The following is a 7,103-nucleotide window of genomic DNA, read 5'->3' on the forward strand; positions in this document are numbered from 1 at the left end:
CCTGCTGCACAGGTAATGGCAGCTGGGATGGAAACCAAGGCTCATAACAAACAGGAGAAGACATTCTGACAAGAGAAACATGAGGCCAAGGAGGGGCCCTTCCCTGATGCCTTGAGAACACCCAAGCTTCTAGTTCTTAGACCCTCATCTTGGGAGGGGGACCTCTTGTGAAGGGGAAGTTTGCATGGACTGAATCCTCCAAAGAAACTGAGTTACTTTTAATTGCAAATAGCTTATTTTTTCCTTCCCTTCCCACCCCCCATCTAATTGTATAAATGACAAGCCTTCTGCAAGAGATAGGAGTGCCAGGTATTTTTTTTATTAATGGGCATATGCTATACATATTACTCTGCAAATCGCTTTTTAAAAAACCACTTTATTGAGGTGCGATTGTGCAAAGTGCATTTAACACTTCATACATTAGACATATTTTTATGATGGTATATTTTGGAGTTATCGTACTTCTTTTTAAATCCATGCATTATAATTTATTTAACTAACCCCCTCCGGTTAAATAAATTTGGGTGGATTATTGGGCTTCATTGAATTAACAAACAAATCAAGTCCAGCAAAGTGCAATATTGCCCATTCAAGCTGGAGTTGCAAAAATGCAATATTTTCTTTCCTTTCTCCTAAATTTATATAGCTCTGACCCCCACATTTCAGCAAATGAAAAAGTAATTAATTCTGACTGTTGGTCAGAAAGATGCACCTTCCAGAACACTCTGGGAAGTCAGGTGGAGGGCAGCTTACCAGGACTCGGCCCTTCCAGTGAGAGTAGCATTCTGAACTCTTGAACGTAAACTGCTGGCAGTGTTTACTCTGCTATGAGTTAGTCAATTGTCGCTTGGGAAAGAAGGGCAGCAGGACAGGGATCTTTGCCTCATTGCAACATGCCAATTGCAAAGTCCCTTTAAAGAAACTCCCTGCATATCTCTGTATATCTCTGAGGAATGAAGGTGCGGAAAGGGCTTGGTTATGCTCTCACCTAGTATTTTAATCAGAACATTTTAGACTGCAAGCAGCAGAAACCCTGATGAACCATAAGCACAGCAGGAAATGTGTTGGCTCATGCAAATGAGGAGTCTAGGAACTTCAGACATGCTGCATCCAGGTGTTTAACTGACACCATGAAGACTGTCTCTCTCTCCATCTCCCAGCTAGGACTGCCTGCCTTTTTTTTTTTTTTCTTGGGCAGATTTTCTCCATGGTGCAAGTTGTCCACCAGCTGCTATAATCTCTTCTTTACAGCTCATGATCTCAGAAGATGAGAGAGTTTCCAGGAAGCTCTAACCAAAGGCTCAAGGAAGACTCCGATTGGCCTGGCTTGGGTCATGCGTTTATCCAGTCATGGTGTCTGGGGCTGGGGCTCTGGCTGGCCAGGCGTGGTTCACGAGTCCCCCTGCCTGGGTGTGGGGGGGCTGCCCAACTTGAGCCACACAGACAGAGCAGGATTAGTGGGGGAGACGCAACTTGCCAAAGAAAGGCTGGACTGACAGACAGATGTTCACGAGGCCTGGTCCCTGTCAGGGTTACACCTTTGTAGAGAAGATGCTTGTTATTTGGATACAGAACTGGATATGGCTGAACTCCAAACTGATAGCTTTGCAGAGCAAAGCAGACTTTGACTGCAGAGCGTCAAACCCTGCCCAGACCTGTCTTAGATTCCCACTTCCCAGTCCCCCTCAGGCCAAAACAGTGGTTGGGGGGTGCTCATCCAAGCCCACACCCCTGGGCCCAGCCTCTCCCTGACCCTCTGCCTTCCTTATGCAGGCTCCACAGACAGTGCAAACACACACAGCTTTTCTGACCCATGAGAAGACCTTAGAGGAGCAGCACATTCTGAATTCAGGTAGCCTAAGGCTAGGTACTAAGTGGGTCCTTATCAGTGTTTCAGGACCCTGTACCTTAGCTCAAGGTCCTTTGTTAAGGTCAACCTTGGGGTCAGCTCTTGACTCTCCTGATTCCCGCGCTGTGGCCTAGGTCTCTGCTGGCCCCTTTGTCTTTGCTCTGGCCCTGGCTTGCAGCCTCTCTGCTGGGAGTTGCATCTGTGTCTCCGGCTATGGGAGGCATCCTGGGGTTTGGGTGTGCTTGTGGTGCATCGTCAGAGGACTGCGGGGGCCCTGGAAGACAGCATTTTGAGATGGTCTTAGGGACGCAGCCTAGCTTGGGTGTACGAGCAGATACACATATGGCTGGCGCATCTTCTCATTCGACCTTCATGGTAGAGTCTCTGCTGACCCCGCCTCAGTCTCATACCCCTCCGCTTCCCTATATAGCCTGAGCTGGACAATACGAACCCTTTCTCTAGGCCTTTGTCTATGCTGTCCCCTCTGCTAGAATGCCCTCTCCTCCCTGGTCAATCAATACACATCCTTCAAAATCCAGCTTCAAAAGAGTAACCACTTCACACAAGTGAGAATTCGACAGTGACTAGCGTGAGTAGACGTGCTGTAGCGTGTGCGCCCACAGCTCTGAGCCTCCGGGCTTCTGTGAGCCTGGGAGATGGCAGGGAGCTGACACCCTCTCATGCCTTGACATAGCCCTCAACCAGTGACTGACAGGCGTCGGTGTATAAAAACCCAGCTCCCTGGTCCCCTGAGTGGGATAATTCTCGGGGGTGTGGTTTATGCGATTTCCCAGAGTCTCCCTGTGGGATTAACCTCCAGATGCCCGAGGTGGTAACCTGCTCGTGGACACACACTTCCGGAGCCTCTTCCCTGCCCCTCTGTCGCTTCTTCACTCCCTTTTGAGTTTTTCTAGGATCGCCTGCTGTGATGGACTGAATTGTGTCCCCCTAACCTCCTATGTGACTGTATTTGGAGATCAGGCCTTTAGGGAGAGGATTAAGGTTAAATGAGGTCATAAGCATGAGACCCTAATGTGGTAGACTTGGTGTCCTTATGGGAAGAGGAAGAAACACCAGAGATCTCTCTCCCTCTCCGCACATGAGGCCATGTGAGGATGCGGTGAGAAGGTGACCATCTGCCAGGCAGGAAGGGAGACCTTGCCGGAAACAAACCCTGCTGGCACCTTGATCTTGGACTTCCAGACTCCAGAACTGTGAGAGAATAAATATCTGTTGTTTTGACACCCAGGCTACGGTATTTTGTTACGGCAGCCCTAGGAGGCGAACAACCTGCCAATGAAACTACTCGCTCTCCAATCCTTGTCTCAGGGTCAGCTCCTAGGGAACCCAAACTAGGACAGGCGCTCAGCTTCACTAGGCAGCAGGGAAATGCGAATTATTTCACACCTGCCGTAATGGCTAAAAGACAAGGCGCAACCATGCTGGTGCTAGTGATGACGTGAAGCTGTCATGTACAGCTGATGGAAGTGTGCAATTGTAAAGCGTTTTGGAAAACTGTCGGGGTCGAACAAAGCTGAAGATGTGTATATCCTATGACCTAGCGGTCCCACCCCTAGGTATACCCCCAGTAGAAATACATACATACGTTCATCAAAACTCAGGTGCAAAAAAAAAATGTTCAAAGCAGCACTATTTGTAATAGCTTCCAGACTGGAAACAGCTCAACTTCCATCAACAGTGGAATGGAGGAACACATTGCGGGCCATTCAGGTAATAGAATACTACACAGCACTGAAAAAGAAGAAATCCTGTTACATGTTGCAGCATGGATGAACGTCAAAAACAAAATGTTGCACAAAAGAGACCAGACACGGAAGAGGGCATACCATAAGATTCCGACATAAAGTTCAAGAGCATAATATTTGTACGGAAAAGCGTACAGATCATAGATGCCCAACTTGAGGAATTTTCACAAACTGAGAACACCCATGCAGACTGTAGCCTGATCAAGAAATGGAACATTACTGCTACCCCAGAAGTCCCCTTTCTGTCCCCTTTCGGTCACTGCCTGACCCCATCCGCCCAAGGAAACCACCTTGCTGACTTCTAACACCACTAAAACTGTAGGTTTCTATCTATGGAATCTTATGGGATGGAGTCTTGTTTTAGACATTTTGTTTGTGAGATCATCCATATTATTTTGTTAGCTGTAGTTCAATTTACTTATTCATTCTACTGTTGCTGGGCTTTTGCATAGTTTCTAGTTTGAGACTATTATAAATAGTGCTGCTATAAACATTTTAAAAATTATTATTTTATTTATTTTTGCCTGCGTTGGGTCTTCGTTGCTGCACCTGGGCTTTCTCTAGTTGCGGCGTGCGAACTTCTCATTGTGGTGGCTTCTCTTGTTGCAGAGCATGGGCTTTAGGCGCAAGGGCTTCAGTAGTTGTGGCTCGTGGGCTCTAGAGCTCAGGCTCAGTAGTTGTGGCGCACGGGCTTAGTTGCTCCGCGGCATGCGGGATCCTCCCAGACCAGGGCTCGACCCTGTGTCCCCTGCATGGGCAGGTGGATTCTTAACCACTGCGCCACCAGGGCAGTCCAAGCATTTTTTTTTTTTTCCACTGTCTCTTTCATCAGGTCTTTATTCAAAATTAGCTGTCCAAAATGATTTGACCTTTACAAAATAAACAAATTTAAGTTTATGCAGCAGCCCTCTTTTCTTCTGTGGTGGGGTTTCTTTTCTGTGGGCTTCCTTTCAGCTGTTGGTTTCTTGGTCACTGCCGCCTTTTCTCCCGCCAAACGCTTCTTCTGCTTCTTTTTTTTTTCTTTTCTTCTTTGTTTTCTTTTTTTTTTCTTCTGCTTCTTAATGCCAACAGCCTTCTTTCCTTTCTTTCCCACCACAGGCTTCTTGCCTGGAACCTCCTTCTCATCTGATTTGTCTTCTAGTGCTGCTGCAGCCCTATGCATCTGGATTTTGTGGTTCTTGGCCTGGAGGACAATGGTGTTCCGGCGCATGGTCTTTGCATATGGGTTTAGCTTCAACATGATTCTCAGGTTTTTCAGTGGATTCTTCCTCAGGACTCTGAGATGAATCTTCTTGCGTGGTGCTCAGAGGGCTCTTTGGATCTCTGGGCTTTTCAAGGTTCTGCTAAGGTCTGTACTGAGCACCTTGTGCATGGGGAGGTTGTATCAATAGTTAGTCTGGAGGGAGGCAGCTTTACGCCAAGTGCCGCACAGCTCATCTAACTTGCAGAAAGCACTTTCAGTCCAAATGCAGGAACATCCCACATGCCCACCAGGAGCAAGTTTCAAAACCTTCAGTTTGCTTATATTAAGTAGAGTAATTCCAGGGATGTTTCTGAAGGCCTTGATGATACCACTGTCCCCATGACAGATGATGCAGTGTATCCTGCTCTGGGTACAGCAACGGTTTCTCATTTTCCCTTTGCCAGCTCTCATTGGCTGAGAGGTGTAGACCTTTTTCACATCATTCCAGGCCTTAAGTTTCTTCAGAGGCAAAACAGCCTCCTTGGTCTTCTCGTAGCCTTCAACTTTATCTTCAGCTACCAAAGGAAGTTCAGGAACTTCCCCTATATGATGACCTCTAGACATGACCAGCGCTGGTGAGGCCGAGGCAGCCAGTGCAGAGCGGATGGCATATCGCTTCTGCATTGTATTCACTCTGTGGTGCCAACGTCGCCAGATCTTGGTTGGCGCAAACATGCAGCCTCCAAGACACATGTTTGCAAAACCATCCTGGCCAGAACGGTGAGTCCCGCCACCTCGAACCCTGGGAATTTGAGCCACAGCTCTGCCGGTACCCCAAGACTCGGCACTGGTTTGATGACCCGCTAACTCACGGATAGCATCGAGTGGTCTGTTGTTTTCACACAAGCTGGTGTGAACAAAGTTTACAATATCTGGTCGAATGGGCCTGAACACAGCAGGCAAAGTGACATTTTTGTCAGATGGCTCCCCCTTTTTGGAGTACACTGATATCAGTGGACGAGCACACGCCATGGCCGGGAGAGGCGAAGACCACGCGCCTCGCAACCCGGTGGCTCCCATAGGGAAAGCTGAATGCTCTAGTACACATTTTCTTTCTTTTTTTTTTAATTTAATTAAAACCTGTACACTTTTATCTTTTTTTTTAAAATTTTATTTATTTATGGCTGTGTTGGGTCTTCGTTTCTGTGCGAGGGCTTTCTCTAGTTGCGGCAAGTGGGGGCCACTCTTCATCACGGTGCGCGGGCCTCTCACTATCGCGGCCTCTCCCGTTGTGGAGCACAGGCTCCAGACGCACAGGCTCAGTAACTGTGGCTCACGGGCCTAGCTGCTCCGCGGCATGTGGGATCTTCCCGGACAAGGGCTCGAACCCGTGTCCCCTGCATTGGCAGGCAGACTTTCAACCACTGCGCCACCAGGGAAGCCCTGTAGTATACATTTTCTGATGAACATCTCTAGACATTTCTTTGGGGGTATATACCCGGAAGCGGAATTGCCAGTCCATTGCTTGCTTTGATTTCATTTTTCATCTTCTGCTGTCCTGATCCTTACTGAGGATAACCACGGAGGCCTCTGGTTTCCGTTTCTGGATGAAGTCAGTGGACTTCAGTTTCCCTCTGTGGCTGGGCCATGCCTTCCTCGCCCAGGTGCTGTGAGGCTTTAAGAGCGTCCCAGGGGAGTAGGATAAGGTCATGGCCCAGCTGGCCCAGCTCCCAGAATTCCTGAGGCCAAAGGTATTTATCCCAGAGGAATGCGGATACTAAAGACCCAGCCCTGGCTGCCCCACGGGCCAGGTGCAGGAACCGGGCAGTAGGTGAGCCTCGGGTCAGGGCTGGGCCAAGCAGGGGAATGCTGGAATGGACAGGACACAGCCCAGGCCTCAGGGGCCCCTGGGCAGGGGGCAGGCAGGTCCTGGGCCACTGTGGACCCACGTGAGCAGGGGCTGGCCTCCTTAGCACCTGCTTCCCAGGGGAGTAGGATAAGGTCATGGCCCAGCTGGCCCAGCTCCCAGCATTCCTGAGGCCAAAGGTATTTATCCCAGAGGAACGCCGATACTGAAGACCCAGCCCTGGCTGCCCCACGGGCCAGGTGCAGGAACCGGGCAGTAGGTGAGCCTCGGGTCAGGGCTGGGCCAAGCAGGGGAATGCTGGAATGGACAGGGCACAGCCCAGGCCTCAGGGGCCCCTGGGCAGGGGGCAGGCAGGTCCTGGACCACTGTGGACCCACGTGAGCAGGGGCTGGCCTCCTTAGCACCTGCTTCCTCTTCTCTGGGTCTGTACTGAATCAA

At 49.5% G+C, this 7,103-nt stretch overlaps 1 pseudogene across 1 annotated transcript; it reads right to left on the bottom strand.

Moving 5' to 3' along the window:
- Positions 1-4,509: 4,509 nt before the first annotated feature.
- LOC307183248 (large ribosomal subunit protein uL4-like) lies at positions 4,510-6,168 on the bottom strand (annotated as a pseudogene). Its single transcript has one exon. The product of its transcript is annotated as a large ribosomal subunit protein uL4-like (transcript).
- Positions 6,169-7,103: the final 935 nt, after the last annotated feature.

Source organism: Stenella coeruleoalba (assembly GCF_951394435.1).
Source record: "Stenella coeruleoalba genome assembly, chromosome: 1".
In the NCBI taxonomy this organism is placed as follows: Eukaryota; Metazoa; Chordata; class Mammalia; order Artiodactyla; family Delphinidae; genus Stenella; species Stenella coeruleoalba.